This window comes from Pipra filicauda, unplaced genomic scaffold, assembly GCF_003945595.2.
Source record: "Pipra filicauda isolate LSUMZ 115617 unplaced genomic scaffold, ASM394559v2 scaffold357_size738173_pilon, whole genome shotgun sequence".
NCBI lineage: Eukaryota > Metazoa > Chordata > Aves > Passeriformes > Pipridae > Pipra > Pipra filicauda.
The window spans coordinates 671,038-694,263 of record NW_024104484.1 but is presented as its reverse complement, the minus strand read 5'-3'; the positions used below and the strand labels follow the sequence as shown (position 1 = coordinate 694,263).

The following is a 23,226-nucleotide window of genomic DNA, read 5'->3' as shown; positions in this document are numbered from 1 at the left end:
GGCTGATGGAAAGTCAAGTGGAGGCCTGGCTGTCTGAAACCTCTTCAATAGATCTGTAGTCTGGACTTGAACCCTGCCCTCTCACCTCGGGGTCCCATATTTCTTCCCCCACCCCCCGCGCTCCCTCCGCGGTCTGCGAGGGGCCGCGAGTGACCCCGGCCCCGCCGCCAGCGAGGGAGGGGGAGCGCGAGGGGGGAGCAGCACCCCCGACTTCCTCACAGGTAATTAAGGGACTGTTTTCAAGGTTGCATGGGCAAAAGACAATTCGGCCTAATGAAGCATCGATCGGCCGGCGCGGGCAAACAGGCACTGACATTCACTCCGGCCCCTCCGCCGGTGGAGCCATCCTGCCATCGGCACTGCCCGGGACCCGCCTGCGGACACGGGGCTGGCACAGCTCCTCATCCCACCGTCACCCCAACCCGCACGCCGAGCGGGATAAAAATATTAACTACAGGGGCAAAGTGGTTTTGTGGTGTGTTTTGTTTGTTTGTTTTTCTTTGGGATGAACGTTGCTCGTCGTTCCCACTCTAACCCCGCCAATCAGCGCCGGCGGGGCTGGATGCATGAGGTCAGTTATGGAGATGCAGGAAATTACTGGGGATTGGCAGGGCTGGTTTTGTCAATTTGTAAGCAAAACCCTGTGTTATTGCCAGGTTTTCATCTTTTCATCACTGTCAGCCTGTGCCGGCACACAAGAGCTAAAAGCAAAAATGTCTCAAGAGGCTGCTGGAAAATTAACGGGGGAGGATTAAAAATATTTTTGTGTAAAATAGAAATAGGAAACAGGTACTTACATTAGAAAAATAAAGCCAATTAAGCCCCCTGGAAGTGCTGACACATCCAGCTCGCTGCTCACCCTACCCAGGCATCCGCTCCCTGGCTCGGGAGCCGAGCGGCTCGGCAGCATCGCGCTCCTGGGCTCCTAACCTGCCCTCGCCTCACCCAGCCCCTTTCTTCTGGCCCAAATGTTTGCATTTGTAGGACGTCTGAATGGTAATAAAAGGGCCAGGAAATGATAGTTGTGCCAAGTAAATTGGGGTGAATGCTGGGGGAGGGGAGGCCGGATCGATTGTGAAACAACTTGTGCATTATCCAGGAAGGATTTGCTCACGGTCCTGCGCTGCTCCACCGTACGAGAGGCCCCGCACTCAACAATAGCGTGTCCCCTCGGAGCAGGAAACACAAAGGGAATTTGCTCTGATTCAATCCACACAGTGAGGCCCCTCTGGGGCTAAAGAGGGTCACTTTTACCCTGGCTAAAAATAAAGAAAAAAGATTTTTTTCCCTTCGTACACACACTCACACACACACACACACACACACTCTCACACACACACACAGGATCCGGCTGGGGAAAGCAGCCTGCCTCCACTCGACCAGATGCTTAAAAATCATGAGCCTCCTCTCTCATTTTTTCCATTTAGACTTTAGGATTTATCAGAATTTACTTGAAAAAAAATTTAAACAAGTAGAACGTGATCAAAGAGCGGCAGAATGGCCTCTTCCTTTTATTCCATTTCCTTGTCTAACAAGTGCTTTACTCTGGGACTGCTGCAGCACCGGCCCCTAATAACAAAGGAGGTGACACTGCGAGGGCACAGAATTGTAAACTGAATTTTAAAAGCCACGCGAGAGCCCGGATATCAAGGGTCTGCTGTATTCAGATATATTTGTTTTCTAATACTTCACCTTTTTAGTTCAGAGTAGCGGTTTGTGTTCTGCTTCTAATCCCAAATTCTTCCATTGCGCACAGGTCAGGAACGACACAGCAATTGTGTGCCACACCTGCTGAAATTACACACAACAGCAAGTTTTCCCTAAAAATCACTAAAATGTAGCTCAGCAGAGTCTATCTGCATTCATTCGGTGGAACAACAAGATATTGCTGGGGACAAACTCGGCATAAAGCGGCCCCGAGCCCCCCGAGTTGGCGGAGCTCAGCCCAAACAATGGCCGCTTCCCATTCACCTTTCCCCAGCTTTTCAAAAGAACATCCCAGAAACACAAAGCAGCAGCGGGAAATGGCAATTTTATGAATCCTAATCAATCAAAGGGCTTATTAACTCAATGTGAAGCCAGATTAAAATCTTTAATTATAAATCGTGCTAAAAGGAAAAACAAAATGTACTTATGGTACATTGAAAATTCCGGATATTAACATAGTTGCCATTATCTCTCTCAATATTAAATTTCCCCTCCCTGCCCTGCAACATGCTCACCTTTTTCTGTTCCTAAAGAACAGAACCGCGGAGCAAACTCATTTTTCTCCTTCCCAGCCTTATTAAAATGTATTCCTGCTCCCCACAGCCGGGGCTCTGCGGCAGCGGGTCTGTGGGAAGCCCCATTCCGGGGGGGAGTGGGTGTTTATTAAGTGGGCTGGGTCAGAGTTCCAGATGATGTTTTTTGGGCCACAATCCAACGTGAAGCATTTCTGGCAATGGAAGTGGCTCGTGTGTCCGCGCGGGCGGTCGCAGGACTGCAGACTGAGAGCCGCAGGAAGGGCCTTGGCGCGCGAGGGGCCACGGGTGCTTTTTTATCAGGCAGACGTTGGGAAATGACCACGGCAAATGTAATCCTGGCTGGATGGAAGGGGAGGGAGAGCAGGGAACGAGCCGCATGTTTTATTTATTTGTTCAAAGTCACGGTCATCCCATTGTGTCCCTGTCCATGCCTGGCCCCCGGCCCCAGTGCCGCGGTCAGACCCGCAGCAGAAGGCGCACACCCAACTTCTCCAACACACGGCATTTGGCTGGGAAAAGGCTTCTTTCCCATTAGAATATCAGCATTGTCACACCAGGCTCTAACTGTTGTTGAGTGTGATGTTCCCTGTGCTGCCTCTCCAGCAGGTTCCCTCTGCACCCCAGCCTTTGCCCGTCCCCTCCATGGTGTCGCATCTGGAACTAAAGATCCTGGGTTTTTTTGCACTAAATTTTTCAAAGGAGAGTGAAATTTCCTTTGGAAAAAGATCCTACAGGACACACTCAGACTGTGATTCTAGGTCAGGTTTTGCATAAAATTTCTATTTTCCTTTCTCTCAGTGAAACACTTCCCTGGGATTTATTCCTCGAGTGCTCCCCAAAGGAAGAGCACCTTTGCTGAATTGTGATTTTTCAGATTTGCTGTCACTTTTGCAACTGTAATTGAAACCCCAAATCATATTTCCCTTCCGTAAAACTTAAGGAAAACACAGCCAGTGAATTTGAAATACAGTTTTAGTTTGAAAAAAATGGGAACTTAATTCTGTATTTCACAAACAACTGCTTGGCTCCAAAATGCTCACAAAAGGGGATTTCACACCTTAGGGAAGGGAATCACCTTCTCTGCTTTGTAATTGCTGCCTGACAGTTCTGCAACCTGTCCTGAATTTCCTCTCCCATCCCAGTGCTGGGATTCCCTGCCCAGCTATTCCCAAACCCTCCCAGCCTGGGCAGGGACCATGTCTCACCCAGCTCCTCGGGCAGGTAAACCATTCCTAATGCTGCCTTCCAAAATAGGAACACACCTATCTGCAAATCCTGCTCAGCGACACAAATGGAAGAGTTTGGGGACATGGAACAGAGAATTTTAAATCTATAAGCCATCTGGCACCGAACCTTCCTGTGCTTATCATGCATTGCTCTGATTTGTTTTTTTTTACCCCCAAATAACCTGCACTTGCACTTTGCACGTGCACCTTTCACATCTGTTCTTGCACTGAGTATTCCTGCTGTGGCCTGTGCCCGGAGCACAGAACTCCACGCTGGGATTACCCTGATTAACACACGTGTGTTGTGGGCTGAACACCCCAACACTCCCGGAGCCCCTCCAAGCCCCGAGCGTGGCGTCGCAGCGACGCTGCTCCGAGGACGTTCATCACCAATGACCAGGCACCGGAGCCCCGGATCCTCTCCAGCTCCTGCCTTTCAGAAAAGATCCTTTGTGCCCAACTCGGGTTTCATTTCATTGCTTTTAAATTTGTTCAGCTTGACTTTTGACACTTCAGAGGCTTAAGCCTTCTTTAAGTACAACAATATAATAAATATTTGTGTTGCCAAAGGAAAAGTGGATCCGTTGTTAGTGTTAGGGAAAGCAGGATCTCTTTTTCATTCGTTTGGTATAAATAATTCACACAACTATGTGCATTTTATAAACATCATCTTTAGGAAACTGATACTATCAAACATCTTCGAGACAACACTCAGCAGCATATAAATATGCACAAAGTATTTACTACAGCGGATCCGAAACTAAACAAAAAAATTGTTAATGAAAGCAGAAAAATAACGATATTTTATGTAAATAATTATGTTAATACAAAGTGTTTTCAGACTTATTTACACAAATTAGTCATCTGAATGACAAAAAGCTTTGACAAACTACAAACACCTATCAAAAATCATATTATTTGGCTCATTTTCCCTTGCAATTTTCATCTTTAGCTTGCCTTAAAAAAGCAGATTCAGAACCTCCCCTGTTCTCTGTCAGTACAGCAGGAAAAAGCCCAGTCAAAGGCATTTTCTTTATTTATATATTAAAAAAAAAAAAAGGTTTTGTGTTTTTTTCTTCAAAATATTTGAAGAAATTGTGTTTTTTTAAAAAATTCAAAAATTAAACAAGATAAATCTATTTTAATCCGCAATTATTTTCCCTAAAGTATTTGTGTGAAGCATGTTTGGTTCAATCAGAAAAAAAATAATAATTGTATTTTCAAGTAACAATTTGATATGGAGCAAATATCTTTTTTATTTTCCAACAGAAAACACTTTAAAATCATCCAGGAAAGAAACAATATATTGGTGTGCATGAACTACCCAGAGCTCCACTGCTGCATTTTTGTACTTCTTGCTATTGATCTAATTTTAGGATTTAAGTGTTCCTGGCTTTTTGATGGAATGGGATTTTCTTCTTTCCAAATTACAATTTTGAATAAAACTTTACGTTATTTATAAATTTGAACCATAAAATTCCAAACAAACTGTTTTAGAGGCTCTTTTAGCCGTCTGGGACTGCCGTGCTGTTCAGCGTTGCGGTCCCACAGTGTCCGTCCGAATTCCATTATTCCCGAGAACAACAACCCCGTTTCTCTAACAGATGCTTCCACAGGCAGTGCCGTGGCCGGGGACAAAAAGGCTCTGCGGCGTAAGCAGTTCCAAATCGTTTAATCTGGATTAATCTCGCCCTGCGTTTGCCCACGGACCCGCCCTCGTGGGGGGCGACGGGCGGCACCCCGGGGCTCCAGATGCCCAATTAGCCCCGGCCCGGCGCGGGCTCGGCCTCTCCTTGGGGTAGATCCATTTATCTTCCCCGCTCCCGGGCGGGGGGGCCGGGGGGCCTCGTTCGCCTGTTGTCAGCGGGCATTGATCGGCCCTTCCCGGCTGGTGCCGGGGTGAGGGCAGGTCCCCCCGGAGCCCTTTGGGGGGAAGCTCTATTGAGTCGTGATCCGAGCGACTGCTCATTGAGGAAAACGGGTATTGGCGTCCCCATCAGCAGAGACACCCTGGGTAAGCTTAAACAAGTCCACTCTGTTAATGTCAGGCCACGGGGGACACGCTCAGCCCCTCCGCTGACCATTAGACCCCTTGATGGAGTGGACAATAAACTTGACAGGACAGGCTGGACACTGCTGTGGAGCGTGTCTGTGCTGACGGCACGCCAGGGGCTGTCCTCCACAGCCTGCCCATGGTCCATCCACACCCTGCCCATGCTCTGCTCACGGTCCATCCACACCCTGCCCACGGTCCACCCTCCACAGCCCTCCACGTCCTGCCCGAGCTCTGCCTGGGCCCAGGTGGGCACTGCCCGTACCTGTGGCAGGTAAATTGGACGCCACAGCCACCTCAGCCACCACCAGAGGAGAAGTACCCTGGGGAACGTTCCCTAAAAACACTGAAGCCAACACGCCAAACCCCAGGTGGGGAAGGGAAATTCGGCACGTTTCGGGTTTTTGAGTGAATTTTTTCCCTCCAGTTTCTACTGACCGGATATTTTGGAACCTGTTTTTTAACCGACTTCTACGAGGAAAAAAACTATTCTGCCACTAGGAAGAAGGGAATGTATGCAATTAACTGCACTTTGGTTACACCACCTCAAAGGCAGACTAAGAGCGGGTTATTTCATGCCATGTTCTTGGAAAAGAAAATAATCAAAATGGGAAAATAACAAAATCCACCACCCTTCTCCATCCAGAGAACAATTCTTGGGGGGAAAAAATCAAGTTTCGAAGTATTGATTCTTCATTCATCAATCAAAACCAAAAAAATTAATAGGAAATTCAACCTTAGCTCTTTTCAGATAAAGTATTAATAATTGCATTTATATTATTTAAAGAAATTATATTTAATTTTTTTTACATGTGAGCGTATTAGTATTTACTTTCTTAAGTTTCTGCCAGTAAAAAGGGCCTTGGGTTTGACAGAGCAAATTTTCCAGCATTTGGAAGCTTTTATCCCAATTTTAACACCTTATCTCTTTTCCTCCAGAGAATTAAATGATATTGCATTAAAACAGAAAACGATATAGAATTTTAAACAGTCCGCAGAAGTGGGGAACTGACAGGTCATTAAACAGCTCGACTGGAAAGAAACTTCCCCCTAAAAATTTAGGGGTTTACATATAATATAGCAGCATATGTATCTATATATTTACACATGCACGTATATATTAACATATACATATGTGCTCACATATGCAGCAATTTTTCAATAGCTAAATAATTTGTCTGAAATTAATTTAAATAAAACCTACCTCTTAATATTAAGTACTTTATCAATAAAAAACATTAAGTCTGGAGATTTCTTTTAACCTAACAGTCAACAAAAAGCAACACAGCTAAAGAAAATATAAGTATAATCCAGATTACTCCGATCTGATTTGTATTTTCAGTTAAACCTTAATAGCTTTTAACAAAAGAAACATCCTTTTTGGCACTAATGCATTGTCTAAGCTGCAGAACATGCTCAAATTTCAAGATACTTTTTAAAAGCCATTGAAAAAGCCACAACAATGACATGTTTCTGACTCAGTTCATGTTGTATTCAGATGAATCCAACAACAAGAGGGTTTTTTCCTGCCCCCCAGGTGACAGCACTTGCTCAGTGAGTTGAAATATTTTATTATTTTATATATATAAAATAATAATTTTTCATTGTGATTAAAACAATACATAAAAATTAAAAGAATGCCAACTCTTGTTATTCCGTGTAGGACCTGTTACTTTAAGATTCTACAAACAGTCCGGAATTCTCCGGGAGTGCATGATCCCAGGGCACAAGGACACGCGGGCTCTAGATAAGGAATAATTTAGTTTATCAGAAGGTGAAAAGAAAAAGCAGAGTCAGAAAAAAAAAGCCCTATTTGTGCAGAAAGCCTTCTCCAACAATTAACTGTGAGGGCTCTTGTTTATCCCACTGGAAGGCCGCGGTTTTCCCTGGGCCTGCGGATGCAGATCCCGGTGTCAAAGGGGAGCCGGCACCGCTGCCCGGAGCCTCACCCACGGCTCCTCTTTGTGCTCCGCTCCCCTCACATCTTCCCTCCCGCATTTCCATTTCAAGCAGCTGCACAGGCAGCGCTGCACGATCAATTTCCACATCGAATATTTAGGAATACAACCAATGTATATTTTATATAAATATTTTCGTTTATTAGGAGCAGAACAGGCCTTTCAAAATGAGGGACACAGAAGCCTTCCCCCTTGGATCCCCTAAGCTTTTGTGGAAATTCCCGATTCTGCATCATTCCCACAGCTCACTGCCTCCTTCATGAAGCAGCTCTTGCCCTGCCAGTGATCCGTGGGCACCTAGAGGTGCCCCAGTGCCCAAAACGTGCCTTTGTGCTCAGGTACCACCCGTGCAGGGCCCTCTCTGTCCCCCCGGTCCAACCCTGCTGATGGTGCCCAGGCAGAGCCCCACAAGGGCAGGGAGCACCTCAGCCATGGAGAGAGCTGGAAAACTGGCAGGAAAAAGTCTGAACCCAGCACCCATTGCCAACCATGAGATCTATGGAAGAATTCTGTGTAATTAGGAAAATGTCAGGGGCTGAACCGTTCCCTCTGTGGGCACACGGGGACTGCGGTGACGCTGAAGCCTTTGGAAAAGCGAGTGTGCTCCCACTGCCTGCCTGGCACGCGGCACAGCAGGGCCCCGGGTCCAGAGCAGAGCCCAGACCTGCTGTACAGCACAAACTGCAATATTTACACACTTCCAGAGCTTGGCCTCAGAAGGTCTGGAATGCCACCGAGCCAAAAGCCAGTGTTGTGTGGGCACAACCACCTGCCCTGCAGGGTCTCTGTCACACCTGCCACAGCGTGGCAGCGTGAGGAACAGAAAACTCCCAGACTTAACTGAACTTTCACTTCTGAATTGACACAGCAATTATAATTATATTCCAACAATCACTGAGGTCTCCCTGTGACAGCCAGTTTATGTATTATAAAACATCTACAACCTTGGGAAAGGAAAAAAGCAGAACTAAAAAAAAAAAATCTCCAACCACTTTACTTAGAAGCAGTACAAAGGAAAAATGGTTTTAAATACAAATAAAACCCTAAATGTTGCATCCACACAAGCTCTGTTTTCATGTCCACCTGACTATGGTGCCATTCCCAGCACAGCACAGCTCAGCCTGTGGATCCCTCTTCTGCCAGTTCTCTCTGTGCACCAGCCCCACACCTGTGTTACCTGTGTGCTGCACCTGGGGTGCATCTCACCAGGATTCTCTACTGAAATGCGAGTCTCTACGTTGCTCATGCCTCAAAGGATTCTTTCTTCCCCCTTTCTTATCTTTTCATGTGGTGTCTAAAGTCATATGTGACCACTCCATTGTTTTTAATTGCAAATTTTCTTAAACACCCTAAACCTGCTTGTTCCTTTTCCATTTTATCTTTTGCAAATCACCTGCGTGTTCCTCTTTGCCAGACACTTCCGTGCTAACCAGCAAGGTCACTGCAGACCCTGTATTGATTTTCCTCCTAAATATCCGACCGTACAAATACAGATTTTACCAAGGGTTCAGAAGTCGTCCCCGAGAGCGAATGTAAACACAAACCGATACAGCTGCAGAAGCCTCCGGAACATGGAGTCAGAGATGGACTCGTGCAGGTTCCCTGGAACAGAGAGGGCTGGTTAACCCTTCTCTGGCTCATTGGGAACCACGGCTGGGACCCAGCACTGGGGCAGAGTGGGAGCACGGCCCCGGCACCACAGCCACATTTATCCCTCAGGTGTGTGCAAATACAGAATATTTTGCTTGACTGATTGATTTCAACATTCAAACACACTTTGCGCTGTTTCAACCCACAGAGATTCGCTGTCCTTACTTTGAAGTGTATCACATGTAAATTTTCCAAACTTAGCAACCCAAACTGGAATCTTTTGGCAACCACAATAAATGTCTGCAATCACCCCCCATTGCTGGGGAGCCCGTGGGGCTCAGCCTGGCTGATCCCGCTTCTGTTCCCCACAGAGTTTAAACCAGGCCTGGCACTCACCAGGAGAATGCCCAGCTCAGTCAAGGATTTAATACTGTTAATTTCTTGTATTTTTTATTGTTTTTCCCCAGAATGACCGAATCCTTCTTTTTGCAGCTAAGTAAGAACCACCTCTTCCCAACAGAAATTTTCAGGTAAAAACAGATTTTCCTTTTTCTTAGTTTGGTCACCTCTAGGTACTGAAACATTTAAATCAGGATTACTAGAAAAAACCCAAACATCAAGCGTGGATGGCAAGAAAAAGGGATTTTTCTTGGGACTGTGCCTCAGACACACATTTGTAAGAAACCAACTTTGCATTGTTGTACCAGATGCAGTCCCAGTGAAAAACGTATGCAGGCAACAGGGAGTTAAGTAAATAATTTTTTTCTTTTCTTTGTCGATGTGTTTAGTTCTCTTCCTGCCAAGACTCATTTCACTCTGCTATCTTGTGAGAGACACATATGGTGCAGTGAAATTGCCATCCAAGAAAGCATGTCCCAGCCTGTTGAGACATCATCAAATAAGATTAAAGCAAAGTAAAAATAAAAAGATAGAACGATTTTTTTTCTTTTTCTTGTACAGGGAACATCTGATGAAAGTCACTGAGGTACTTGAATGCTTCTAAAGGTTTTGCAACCATTTCTTTACTTTGCCTGGTTAAGAAAAAGGCAGAAATAACAAGCCACTATCTCCTTTTTCTTCTTCAAGTTAGTGAAAAAATGTGTTTCATAATCAACCTGATGTATGTGAATGAAATACAATAATGCCTTCTCTGCTTCTGAGAAAACAACACTTAAATGCACAGAAATACCCCAGACTCTGCACTGGTGGTCTCTCCATCAGCATCTCTGAGTTCTACATGCAAAAAAGGGGCCAGGACAAAATCATCAGGCTACTAATGCACCAGTCAGGAGCTGGGCTTCATAATCCTTGGGGGTCCCTTCCAACTCAGGATATTCTGTATTCTATGATTCCAGTCCACAGAAAGGTCCAAGTTACCTCCCAACCAGTGTATTCAAGTGTCTCTGGCTACCAACTGCTACGTTAAATTAAAATTCATCACCTGACAAATCCAGAAGTCCGAGTTGCAGGATTTAAATACATGTGGAATTGCTGCCTGTTTTCCTTACACAGGAAAAGGCCTCAGGACACTGAGTAAGGTGAAGATGACTTTACAGGTTCTTTCCCTACGAGGTCCTTTCAGTTTCCACACTAAACAAAAAGGACTGGGCACAGAAATCCCAGCACATCACCACTTGCTCTTTCCCGTGGTCCTTAAGGACGAGCTGAAGGACCAGGGCAGAACTGTTGTAGCAACAGGAATCACTGAGAAGCAACTTGGCAGCTCCTCACCACCACTTTGAAATCAGGCTCTAGAAATATTCCACCTCCCGCCAGGAAAGCACCGGCAAACACAACACATACGGTGTGTTCTGTAGTCTAAGTAAATAAACAGGAGTCTGCTCAAGGCCAAAAAGAAATCCCAGTGGGCAGGAGGAAGCCCAAATCAAATTCGCATTTTTGATCATCAGAGAAGTTCAGGGGGAGCTTCTTAACCCCACAGAATAATCTGCAAAATGGGTCCAGTTTGAGAAAAAAAGAACATATTTTGGGCATTTCTCTGCCAGCCTCCCCAGTTAGAGCTGCATGTCCAGGTCTTGTTTCCAATGCTGCCACTGGACTGCAGGAAAGCAACAATGCATCAGTAGCAGAGATTATCCCCGGCCTTAATAAGCTGTTGTTGGCTTTCATAACAACTGCAGCCTAGGCCGAGTCACACCGAGCTCAAAGACAATCTTACCAATAGCCTAGAGCAAGGATTATAGAAACAAGAATCCAAGGGGGGGTGGGAGGGAGCAAAAATCCCAAGAAACAGGGGCTAATGTAAAATCGTTTACATATTAACCTTCTTCCCTTCTGACAGTGGTCAAGTTCTGATTCAAAATACAAATTATCTCCAATTACTTCAAAAGAGGCAGTCACAGAGCTGTCACTTAACCTTCACCATCTGTTTGGCTCAAAAGCAAGCTGTACAGCCTGCCACTTTGACCTCATCTTTCTCTTTCCACACTGGACAGGCACCAAAAGAAGAGAAGATGGTTTATTGTTCTCCCGAGAAAACTCCAGCCCGTGGGGAGCAGGGCTCAGGGTGCCGGAGGGGAGGGGAGGGCAGGCTCTGGAGGTGACTTCATTTAACTCTTCACGGGGATTTCTTTGGGGAGGATGAGTTTGCAAACCTTCCTCACTCCTGCCAGCCCGCCCCAGAGATGGGGTTTGTTTAAAGTGGAGCCTCTCTGCAAAGAGAGCTGTGAAACAACAGGGTGGGGGAAAGTCAGGCGCTGATTCACAGCGGATTCTGGCTGAGGCAGTTCTGTGAATCCAGTAGCCAGATGTATGCAGAAAAACATCAGCTATTTAAGACGTCAAAGGGAAAATAAATCCTGGAAATGAAACAGCTTTCTAGCAAAGACAGTAACACAAAATGTTTGGGGAAAAAAAACCCAAACCCCAAAAAACCCCAAACAAACCAACAGGAACCCCAAAGAGCAGAACACAAAAAGGTCTGGGAAAGCACAGCTTAAAAGTCATAAATATGACCTCACTGTAAGATAAATCAGAGTTACCACTACTTTCAGCTGCACAGATCTGACCAAGGCTTCTCCCAAGCTGCTCATTAACCATTGCATATTCCAGCCCCTCTCCTGGCTCCGGGGGAAGGCAGGAGCTGAGCTCAAACTCACCCTCGAGCAGTGGCAGCGTGAAGGACCCAGGACAAATCCCCCCCTGTGGGGTGTCAGCAGCTCGGGGCGCAGAAGCACAACCCACAGTGCAGAGGTGTTGGGAATAAAACAAATCTGTTGGAGAAAAGAGATTCCAGAGGGGCTGGAGGGCACAGTAATAGGGTGCAAATTTCTGAATGCCTCATGGTTTATGGGCAGCTTCTAATGCTTCTGCCGAGAAACATTACAGCATTTCCACTGGCTCTGATCTTTATTTTTAGTTTTATTACCCACTGCATAGCAGGTTTCTTCAAGAGAGAAAGAAAGAAAGCAGATCCCTCTGTAAACAGGAGCAACTCCTGAACGTTTCACATCACAGTGGTTTAGCATGAGGATAATTCCACACGTGAAAGCAGCTCAGAGAACAAACGTCTCTGTAGCTGTGCAGCTGCATGACCCTCCTGGCATCATTCAGCATGGGGAGGGAAGCCCCTTTTCTTGTCACACAGTATTTAACCCAAGAAACACACGCCACAATGCACATGAGCTGCAAAGTTCCTGTTTCCAGAGCAGATGGTAACAAGTCAATTAAACACGCAGCACTCGGGCACCGCTAATAGCAGCGAGAAGCTCTGAGCATTCCCGTCGGTGGGGGAAAGGAAAGGGCTGCAAAAGGTGCCGAACCAAATAATGATCTCAAGCAAACAGCTCTGACTTCCTAGAATCCAAATTCCTTTGCTACCTTTTTATGAAGGCAAACAGAATATTGAACTCGATTTGCAGTTCAGAGGGGGCAGGAACATCCCCGTGCTCCTGTGCTGGAACCGCCTGACACCCGCCATAGCCACGCTGAAATGTTTAATTTTACTTAAAACATTCTCTCAGGCCTATGTATTATTTGAAGTATAATGTACAGAATTATCTAATGAATTCTCAAATCAAATACTCTCATTTTGCTGCAGGCCATTTCCCGAGAACAAACTAGAGGCACACAGGCTGCTCTGTGTGCCTGGCTGTTGAATTTAAACAGATGTCCAGTGGACATCAGCCTCGCTCAGATTACCTCTCCCATTCACTCCTCTCTATCTCTGGCCACTGCAAACCCCCTTAAATTAAAAACAAACAGAGAATCAAGATAACAAAAAAATACAGCAAGACTTGCAGGCCCAGAAAGGCCCGTGGTGGATCGTGGCCGTGCCCTTGCTGTGCTGAGGGCCGGGTGACACTGAGAGAGTCGCCGGGGAGCAGCATCTGGCTCTGATTAGGTAACAAGCTGTAGCATCTGCAAACTTGTCACTCCTCGGCCCACAACAAAGCCCAGCCAGCAGATCTGTGTTTAAAAAGGGAACTGGCTGTTGGGTTTTATAAGACAAACATTATCTGTTCCCGTTGCAGGGTGCCGTTTTATTAAACGCTGGCTAGAAGAGGAGAAATTAAATGTGCTTGTTACATTTTACTTTTCATCTCAAGGAAAAAAACCATTTGGTTTTGTCTGTCAGAAACCTTTTTACTTGTCTTTCCCCCGTGGAAGGGCTGAGATACCAGCAGAGCTTTCACAGCCTGCAGTGAGCAGCCGCTGTGACCCTGGGGTGCTCCTACAGCATTTCAGTTTTCTCTAAACAAGAAAAATAAAATAAAGTGTAACTTCCATGCAGCATATCCAGGAGTGGTGAGGACTGACTCCCCCAACAGCTGAATTAAAATTCACTCATCTCTGTGTTTTTACTTAGACACTTCAGCAGTGTATTTGACTACGAAAGCTTCTATATTTCGACTTTATTTTCTTCCACTTTTTTCTTGGTATGTTGGAGTCGGCCTTTTTCTCTGCTTCTGCCTCACTGAATGACAGCTACAGTCCTCAGCGCCTCTTCTGTACCCTGAAATGTATTTATACTTCTCTTTTGAAAAATGAAAAGAGAATACTCTGTGCCCCATATAAGACCGAAGTTCAACATAACTGAGGAAGAACTGAGGAATATTAAACCTGAAAAGTCAAATTTCTGTCCAACCTCACAGTTATTTTTGAACATCTAAGGGAAACCACCTATGAGCACCTCCACAAAACAGGACCTATAAAACTAAGCATTAGTCAAATCAGTAGTAGAGACTTAGCACAGATCTCTCTACGTAGTTCTGGGAATCAGTCAGAAATTCATGGAATTTAAGAATTCCTCAGTTTGAGAAGTTTGCTTCTGGAAGCACTTCCTGTCGTGCCCCAGTTGCTCCGGGGCCCAACCTGTGTGGATGTCAAACCTGGCTCCAAGTCTGCTGGTACTTGGCATAGCACACACAAAAACACATCGATGGGCAGCAGTGACAAAATCCAGGCACAGCCTCAACACAGAATACCAGAAGAAGGAGAAAACACCATTTTCCCCATACCCAAGGTAAAGCAGAACTCCAAAACAGGACTCTGAGGGGAAAATGTGGGCGTTACGAGAACTTGGGTGCAGGGCCTTTGGTTGGCGTTTTTCAAAACCTTGCTTAGAGATGTGGCCTATTTATTAGTTGTGAAATACAAACCACGTTATCAACCATCTTAAGGAAATGGATTGATGTTAAGTGATACTTGAGAATCTGCCCCGTAGCAAAGCTCCTGCACCAGCACAGACAGATAAGCAGAAAATCCTTCCTGCAAACACAGCCCTGATACAACATAAACCGGGCAGCAGAGCTTGGAAAGGCACTGACAGGACTTACGGGCCTGGAACACTTTGGTACATGTTGGACTGATGAGAAAAGAACAACTCCTAATTAAGGTAATTATCCCAAATGCTGTTATATAAGCTGCAGCTTGAACTCTTTTTGTTAATAACCCAAATAAATCTCCAGGTCACCTGAGCCAGAGGATAAATAGAATAAAATCCCCTACTTGCAAAATTAGGAATTGGTTTCTTCTGAAAAATGGTATGTGATATAAAAAGTAATTGATGTGTTTGGTGTTTTAGCAATCCTTGCTGCTGTGGGATCACTGAAACGGCACAATGAGAACTGGAATGTGCTGGAGAAACCCCTGGGAATGGTCTGATGGGAGCCAAGGCCGCTCATGGAGCGCGGCTGTGTCCGGACACAGCCCCCCATCACCACCACCCCCACCAGGCACTGCCTGCCATGGAGAGAGCGCCCTTCTCACCCTGCACGAGGAACCTCACAGCTCTGCAGTTGCTCTTTTCCTTCTGGTTTCAGAGCTTTTTGAACCCTGACAATCCTCGGGTCAGACTGCCCCGAGTCCCACCACGCCCCGCTCCTGGTGCCTCCTCAGTTACAGCGGACCTGGGGGTACAGCTCAGGTATTAAATTTTGTTTCTGTCTTGCTTCTCTATTCAAAACAAAACAGTATCCCTCAAATGCCTCAGTTCTCTCAGTGTTACAGCCTTTTTCCCCAAACTGCTGTGATTGCCATTACAGAGCTGACGGAGCCGGCATTCCCCGACAACCATTTTAAGTGCTCGGCACAAGGCCGCGCATTCCAACAGCAACATGGTTTGTCCATTATTATGATTTATTATTTTTTGCATTACAGTGGTACCAAGAGGCCCCCGTCAGGGTTCCTGTGCTGGGCATGTACAGAACACACAACACATTGATCAGAAAAACTTGAATTCAGCCTAAAGGGTCCCAGACCCATCTCTCTGGGTATTGCCCTGCTCACTGCACTCATCATTTTTATCATCCTAATAATAATAATTAGAATTTTTTTCACAGTACTAAAGATTTAGAAGTTTCTCAGCACCTCTACTTCCACTTCCAGACACAACCCTATGATTAACGCAGCAACAGGCTCCAAGATCACCTGTGAAATCTTACAGCCAGGATTCAAAAAGTCCTTTGGGTCCAAGGACATGCAAGGTACTCGTAAGCATCAGGATGATACTAACTGGCCTGCACCAAATAAAATAATCAAGCAAAGATATGATTTGATGTGAGTCTCTCTCCTTTAGCTGAAAAAGAAAGCTCAAAGCAGCTGCTCTAAATGAGAAAAAGTATTCAGAAGCACAGTAAACAAAAAGAGCAATGCGGCTGTGGATGCACAATGTTGCACGGAAACAAAGGAAAGGTGAGGAGATGGCATATATCACACTGGGAAGCAGGACTGGAAAAGCCTCTCCTATCTCTATAAGCAGCTGGGGATGATTCGCAGTAGATTTTTCTGTAATAAAATTCCCTCACGTTTCTTTACTTGGAAAACTCAGTTTATAGGTCAGTTAACAAGTATTAAAACCACAAGAGAACATGAAACGCACCACCTTTTCCTTTTGATCCTTTTCCCTTTTGGATGAAAGTTTTGAAGTTGGGAATATAAAATCCCTGAATTTTTGTTATGTTTTATGCCTCCACGAAGGCATTAAAACACCAGTTTGTGGGCTGAAGAAATATCCCCTAACTCAGGGGGAATTAAAGCAAGCTGTCCTCAGCACAGCCCTGGTCGCCAGGTGTGCTTGCTCCCCAAATGGAACACCTCATTTACAAAACAAATCTGCCTCCAAAATTACCTGCCCCTCTTGATTGCTGCAAATGGTTTTCATCAACCTGCACTGGTCTCTCCAAATTTACAGCATTGGCTACAAGAGTCGTTGTAGGAGGAAGAGGAACAGCAGCAATGTTTAAAAGCCATTAAACAAGCCGAGGGTCCCCACTGAGAGTGGCCGGGCCTTGGGTGTCCCTTCGTTAAGGCCGCGTCCCGCTGGGCACACGACACAACCCACCACCAGCACGGAATTGCCTTGGCTTAAAGGTTTTAAAGGCCCCGTTCTCTTGCAGGATGCTTCGGTTTTGAAATCTATCAAAGGAATCTCAAAACAAATTACATGGTAAATTATTATCTGTGTTCTGGCCTCCTCTCTACACCCCACTGTTCGGCATGAATGGCGATGGGAGAGCCCTTGTGAAAGCCGGCCAGATAAGCAGATTACAGAGTGTCAGGTGCCTCGGGCTACTCGGAATTTCACAGCCAAACTTCCCGGCCGAATCCGTCCATCTCCCGAACGTGGGTCACAGGCTATTTCAATTAATGCACCTCTAATGACCAGTGTTTGTTCCTTAATGGGAAAGGAATAAATACAGAACACACAAAACAGCCACAGAGAGCAGGACGCTCTCCCCTCGCTCTCACCGGCGTCACTGCCTTTGGCTTCTCCAACCAACTCGCAGAGAGGGGAAACGGGCTTGTGAGGAAGAGAGAATTTCTATCAGAAAGAAACCTTTTATGTAGCTTTCCTATCATTACCCACGCCTTTCTGGCAGCTCTCAGTGTCCTCCAGATCCCAGCGCGCTGCCTAACAAGACCTGCTATGAAAACAGAATGCAGAAAACAAATTAGCATTTTGGAAATAAAAAGCCTGGCTTTTAATCCTATTAAGATCATGGCTTTTTTTTTTTTTTTTTAAGTTCTCTGAAAGATATACTGATGTTTCCATTACCATAACTGCTGAAATCAGCATTTCCTTTGAAAGAAGTTGTTAATATTTGGAAATGGTCGGATTTCCGATCCCGGATTCGATTGTTATTCTGTGCTACCCCGCGAGTGCCAAGGTCACGGGGAGATTCACCTGCACACCGAGCGAAATGAATGCGCTCGGCCACAATCCATGTATAATTTAACATTCTCCTCTCCAGTACCACCATGCATTCCGAAAAATATTTTATTACAATAACAAATTGGTTTCAAAATCATGCATTATGTATCCTGAAATTAGGTCTGCCAATGAAACCTGGATATACAAACAGACCAGCAGCCATGCAGGGCAGCACGAACACAGGAATTATGGGTTCCAGAGGGGCTGAAAGGAACAATTAATTCTTCCCCTAACTCTAAAAAGTCCTTTTTTATTACTTTAATCTGCATAGCTAAAAAGAACAAAACAATCAATTGCTGCGAAATGCATTTAGGAATCCAATAGCATGTCTCTTTCTAGATGTCTTTATAGAAAGGAAATGTTTAAGTGCAAAGTGCCCAGTATATCAAAACATCCATTGGGGACTTCAGTTCTCAAGGGCAGGGCTGGGAAAAATAATACAAAGCTCCTCAAATATTTAAAAGAGTGTTAGTTATTTTTCAAAACTTTACCATTATAACATTTTAAATGTGGGGATTTTTTTGCAGATCGAGCTCCTCCAAATATTTCAGATCAATTTATCAAAAAATTCCTGCTAAATTCTTGATAAATAGAGTCCTTTGCCATTTCCTTTTTAGTTAGTTCGAGTTAAAAATTTCATAATACTGCTGAATTTTCAGCAGCAAACACTGTAATGTTAATGCACTTTCATGATAGATGGTTGGTTCTGATTTGCAGGTTTCATTTTAAGTTAAATTTACATTGATAAATCCTCCTTTTACAGCCCAAGTATCCTTTTTTCTCATGCAAAATAAGCATGTTTCTTGGTCAACTGACATTTTGTTCAAATGGACTTGAGGTAGCTATTTATGAATAATTAAGATTAAAATGTTTCTGTGATTCCTTCAATGCCTTTTTATTTTAAAACATTTATATCATGTCAAAATGGACTTATTCTTCCAAAGGTAACTTTCCATTAAAATAATGGAGAAAATGACATTTCTAATTTTGATAATAGCCCTGAGTTCAGAACGAAAGTCAGAGCTTCCTGCTGCAGAGCATGAGGGGGTTTAGGATTGAAACCATGATGGGAATTCTTTGTAATGGTGTTAAAATCCTGGATTTGAACTATCTACAACATGACAAATAAAATCAACTACATTTCTATTTTAAAACAGCAGCCCTGACAAAACCTTTATTTTGGACTGTGTTTCACTCAGTTAAAATGATTTCCTTTTCTGTTCTTTATGGTAAGAGAGTCTGGCAGATATTGCTATTAATTAGAATTGGTTCAATTTTAAACTTTAGGAACTCTTTTCATGAATAGCTTACAAACATCTATTCAACCTGGTTGTTTGCTATTTCATTTTTATTTCAAGAAGCAAAAATGAAAAATACTCTAAAACCAGTGTTTTGCCACAGGAAAGGCAGAAGAGATCGAAGCCTTTACATTTGTAAGATATTTTAATTCAGTAAATATTGCATAAAACAAGAACCTTTACTCTGCCCTGTTTGAATCCAAGTGCAACCGTTGCCCTCAGCCGCTGTTTGTCTGTAATTTCGTTGAGCTGCTCTGATCTGACCAGACACAGCTCGCTCGGGAGCAAAATCAGGAGAAATAATTTAATCTAATCAGGATATCTGAGAATGGGAAACGTTTTCAGCTTAATTTGGGATCTCTTAAAAAGCCTTTTGTAGTGCTATTTACTGACACGCTGAAGCTTTGCTCTTAAAGCAATAATTAACAAATTGTTGACAGAAATTAAATGTCCCTATTTTAAACAATTTCGCTGTTCTTCCCCCTTTCTTTCCCGAGGGTGAGCCTGACGAACAGGGAAACTGAGCCCACCATTAACAGGGGAACGCCACTTTCCGGGGTGGTTTTTGCAGTAAAGAGACGTGATTCATATAAGTAATAAGCAAACCCCACGCTCTGGATTTTTAAACGTCCTGGCTCGTAATCCCGAGGTTAAATGATTAAACCCATCCCTGCCTCTTCGCTCTGGCTGCAGATACGTTCCCCTGAATTTAGCTGAGGGCAATTCGAAGCTGAATGGGAACTGCTCTTTTATTTGTTATTAAAGTCCCTTGCTATCTTTCAGAACTGTTTGTTACACAGATCTGAGCACATCCATGTATTAAGAAAATACACTGAATAAAGACAAGGTTATAAAAACCAGATGAAAATCACTCGCTGTTCATCTTCACGTGGCAATTTGCTTAACGAAAATGATCAACAGCAATACCTTGAATCAGTAAATACCACCATTATCTGTCTTGTACAAATTTAAGTATAAAACAGAACTATTTCCCACACATTGCATGTAATCCTGAGGGAAAAGGATGTGCAGAGGCAGCGACTGGGGGGGCCTGGGCTCTGGCCAGGGACATCACTACTGGGCACTGCTCGCTAGGGAGGGTTTGCTGCTGAATCCATCATGTAGGTTAAAGGCAGCAGCCACTGCAGACCCTCTGCACAGCTCTCACTGGCAACAAACACATCTGGAAGCTAAAATGGAAGCAGGTTTCTCCATATTTTTCCCACTTAGGATGCTGGAACTGGCTGGCGAGCAGCACAACACCGGAGAAACGCAGGCTCCTAACAGGATTAGAGGCAGAGGGAGAAAACCCAGCCCCAAAGCACAGCGGTGTTTGCCAGTGCAGTTGTGTTTTGTTCATGAAATAACCCCGATATGATTTAGTGCTGTGAGCACAAAGAGCTGAGTGCAGCTCGGGGGGCCAGGGCTGCCTGGGAGGGAGCAGCCCCTGCTCTGTGTCCTGGTGTGACACTGCCCGAGGGTCCCCCAAGGATGTGGGCATCAGGCCTTAGTGTGGACATTAGTCCGGGGTTGGATCCATTCCTCAGTTTCCCCTTTAAAATACCTTTCTGTTAAATACAGCTATATTAATTAATGATTCCTTTGGGGTGTTGGAAGTCAACTGATGAATAGTTGTGAATTTAATGGAAAAGTTACAAACCCCAAGAACTTTATTTTACCATGATTATCTACTGGGCAGAGACTCCCAAAGCTGTTTTATTCAACATCTCTGAAGTGTTTCCTTACGAAATCCTAAAATCCATGACCACATTTATCTGCTACATGATGTCACAGGGCAGGGAATGAAACCTGCCCTTCCTGCACGCGGTAACCCAAATCCACTTCCCTGAGGCCAACCCACAGTGACACACCCTCAGAGAAGCTGCTGGATCATGGTTGGGATGACACTGTTCCCAAAACATGGTGTGTCCAAAGGCTCCTCCACACACACACACATACTTCTCCATGAAAACACCCAAATATGACCCAAAGGCAATTCAGATGAAGATCCCCACCAAGGAAGAACACCCAATATATAACCAAATCAAGAATAATTTATGGTTTGGGATTTTAAGAGTAGCAGGAAGGTACAGTCCTATCCACACAGTTCACTACCCCCAGGACGTCACCACAAATGATATTAAGTGGCATTTTCGTAGGCAGAATTCTAAACTAAGCAAATATATTCACTTGATATCCACCTATTTTTTGTAGCAGCATGTCAAAATAAATTAAAAAATATTTAAAGCATGTTCCCAAGAAATAAGACACACTAAGGAACAGTGTGACAATTTGCTGCCCAAAGAAGTTCTGGAAAGACAGTGGGTACAGAAAGGCTTCACCCTATGTTCAAAACAGAGTTTTTAATTTCCTTGAAAGGTAAATCAAATGTTTTCCTTCTTCCTCTCATTCCTGCCCTACCTTTCCCCCTCCTCTACTACTAGAAAACAACCTTTTGTTTGACTTCGCTGTATCAGTCTTCACTTCTTCTATACTTTAATATTTATTCACAGCTTCCATGATTTTTGAAAAAGATTTCCTTCCACAAATGTTGTTCTTCCAGCGAGCAAGACCAGAAAATGAGATTTATTGTTTGTTTATCAACAGTCATGAGCATTCAGGAAGGTTTCTTCCAATACACCACTTTTACACCCAAGTTTACACAATGACACTTAGGCAAAACTAACCCTGGAAGCAGCAGGAATTTTCTGTGGTTTGCTGTGGTTTTTATCTCCAGATCATCTCTGGAAACTTCTTTCTCAGGATAACAGTTGAGGAAAGTTTGCTCCCTCTCTTCACTTCTGAATCACCAGCTCATGTGTGATGAGTTTTGGGTGAAAAGTCAGGCAAGGACGGTGATGGACTCACCTTTATCTTACCCCTCTCTTCCCTTGGAGGCTTTAACCTCCCTTGTCCCTCTGTCCCCAGAGGTGCTGTGTGGGCACAGCCCCATTGCCCTCTGCTCCCACAGACATTCCCTGGCTGCAGCAAATCCAAAGAGAGGGATTAAGGAAATGATCACCCTCACTTTAAGCAGCAGTTCTGAGTGTCCTGCCACATCCCCCAGCAGGGCCCAGGCCAAATGACTTTCATTTTCCTGGTTCTGTGTTTATTGGGGTTGATCAGCCACAGAGTCCACAGGAACGAGCCATTTTTCAGCATAACTGGTTTACAGTAAAACGAGATTATAGCTTTCTAAATCCCTCAGATAAACCCCCATACATCCCATATGTGCAAAGGGGACACTGCCTATAGCGTCCTTTAAGGAATAGCTACTCTGCATCTCCCCCTTCTCTAACAGTTAAAGGGCTTTTTGCCATCAAACTATTGGCATGTGATTGTCACTCCCTCTCCCTTTATCCTCCTCAGTGCATTTATTGAGTCCCCTGAGGTCCCTTCCCCTCCTATAAAGGAAGGCCTAAGAGACTGGGGAGATGTTCCTGCTATTGTCCAGGAGAATCCAGAGGCCAGCAGCAGATGCTCCTGCAAGTTGTGTGATCTGGGTCCCCTCCAAGCCTGGCACCCAGACACCCCTTTCCTAGGAGCAGGGAGCAGGACAGCAGAGCTGGAGGAGAAGGGAAGCACAGGTCTAGTCTGAAAAGATTATTTTTAGATTGAATGAAATACACCGCCCACAAAGACAGGGAGAGCAAGACCTTGGGAAACCATGGGACTGCTTTCTTTCTCTGATTTAAAGGAAAACACTGTTTCCTCCTGGCGTTGTTAAAAAACAATTCCCATTTAAGCAGTGACAGGCAGGACTCTGTAATCTGTACATACAATTTAATCCTTTCAAGAATCAGCAGAACCCACATCAATCAAGCCTTCATCAACTTGTAAAAACAATATTTTGATTCAATCAGATTCAAAGCCCCGAAATTCCCAACTAATTAATGCAGGGTCACTCGGAGGCGGTGAGGCAATGGCGAGCAGAGTGGTCAAATATTTACCCCTCACCACAGTAGACATTAGGACAACCAAAGGACCTGGAGAGTGGGCAGGAATAGATAATGTGACTCTAGCTGCAGCAGGTTTCATTCACTGAGAGTATTTGGATAAAGAATTATTACAAAGGAGAGGAAAAAAGCAACTGAAGCCTCTGCCGTGAGCAGCGTTCTCACATCCTGCTCAGGGGCTGTGAAATGGGCAGTGACCCAGGCAACATCCTTCCCATTTTCGGATTT

At 44.7% G+C, this 23,226-nt stretch overlaps 1 long non-coding RNA gene across 1 annotated transcript; it reads right to left on the bottom strand.

Annotated features, from left to right (window-relative positions):
* Positions 1-9,884: 9,884 nt before the first annotated feature.
* On the bottom strand, positions 9,885-20,775 carry LOC120323849. The gene is made up of 3 exons (XR_005564746.1): positions 20,722-20,775; positions 17,400-17,457; positions 9,885-9,950 (listed from the first exon to the last, which is right to left on the bottom strand). It is a non-coding gene; the product is annotated as an uncharacterized LOC120323849 (long non-coding RNA).
* Positions 20,776-23,226: the final 2,451 nt, after the last annotated feature.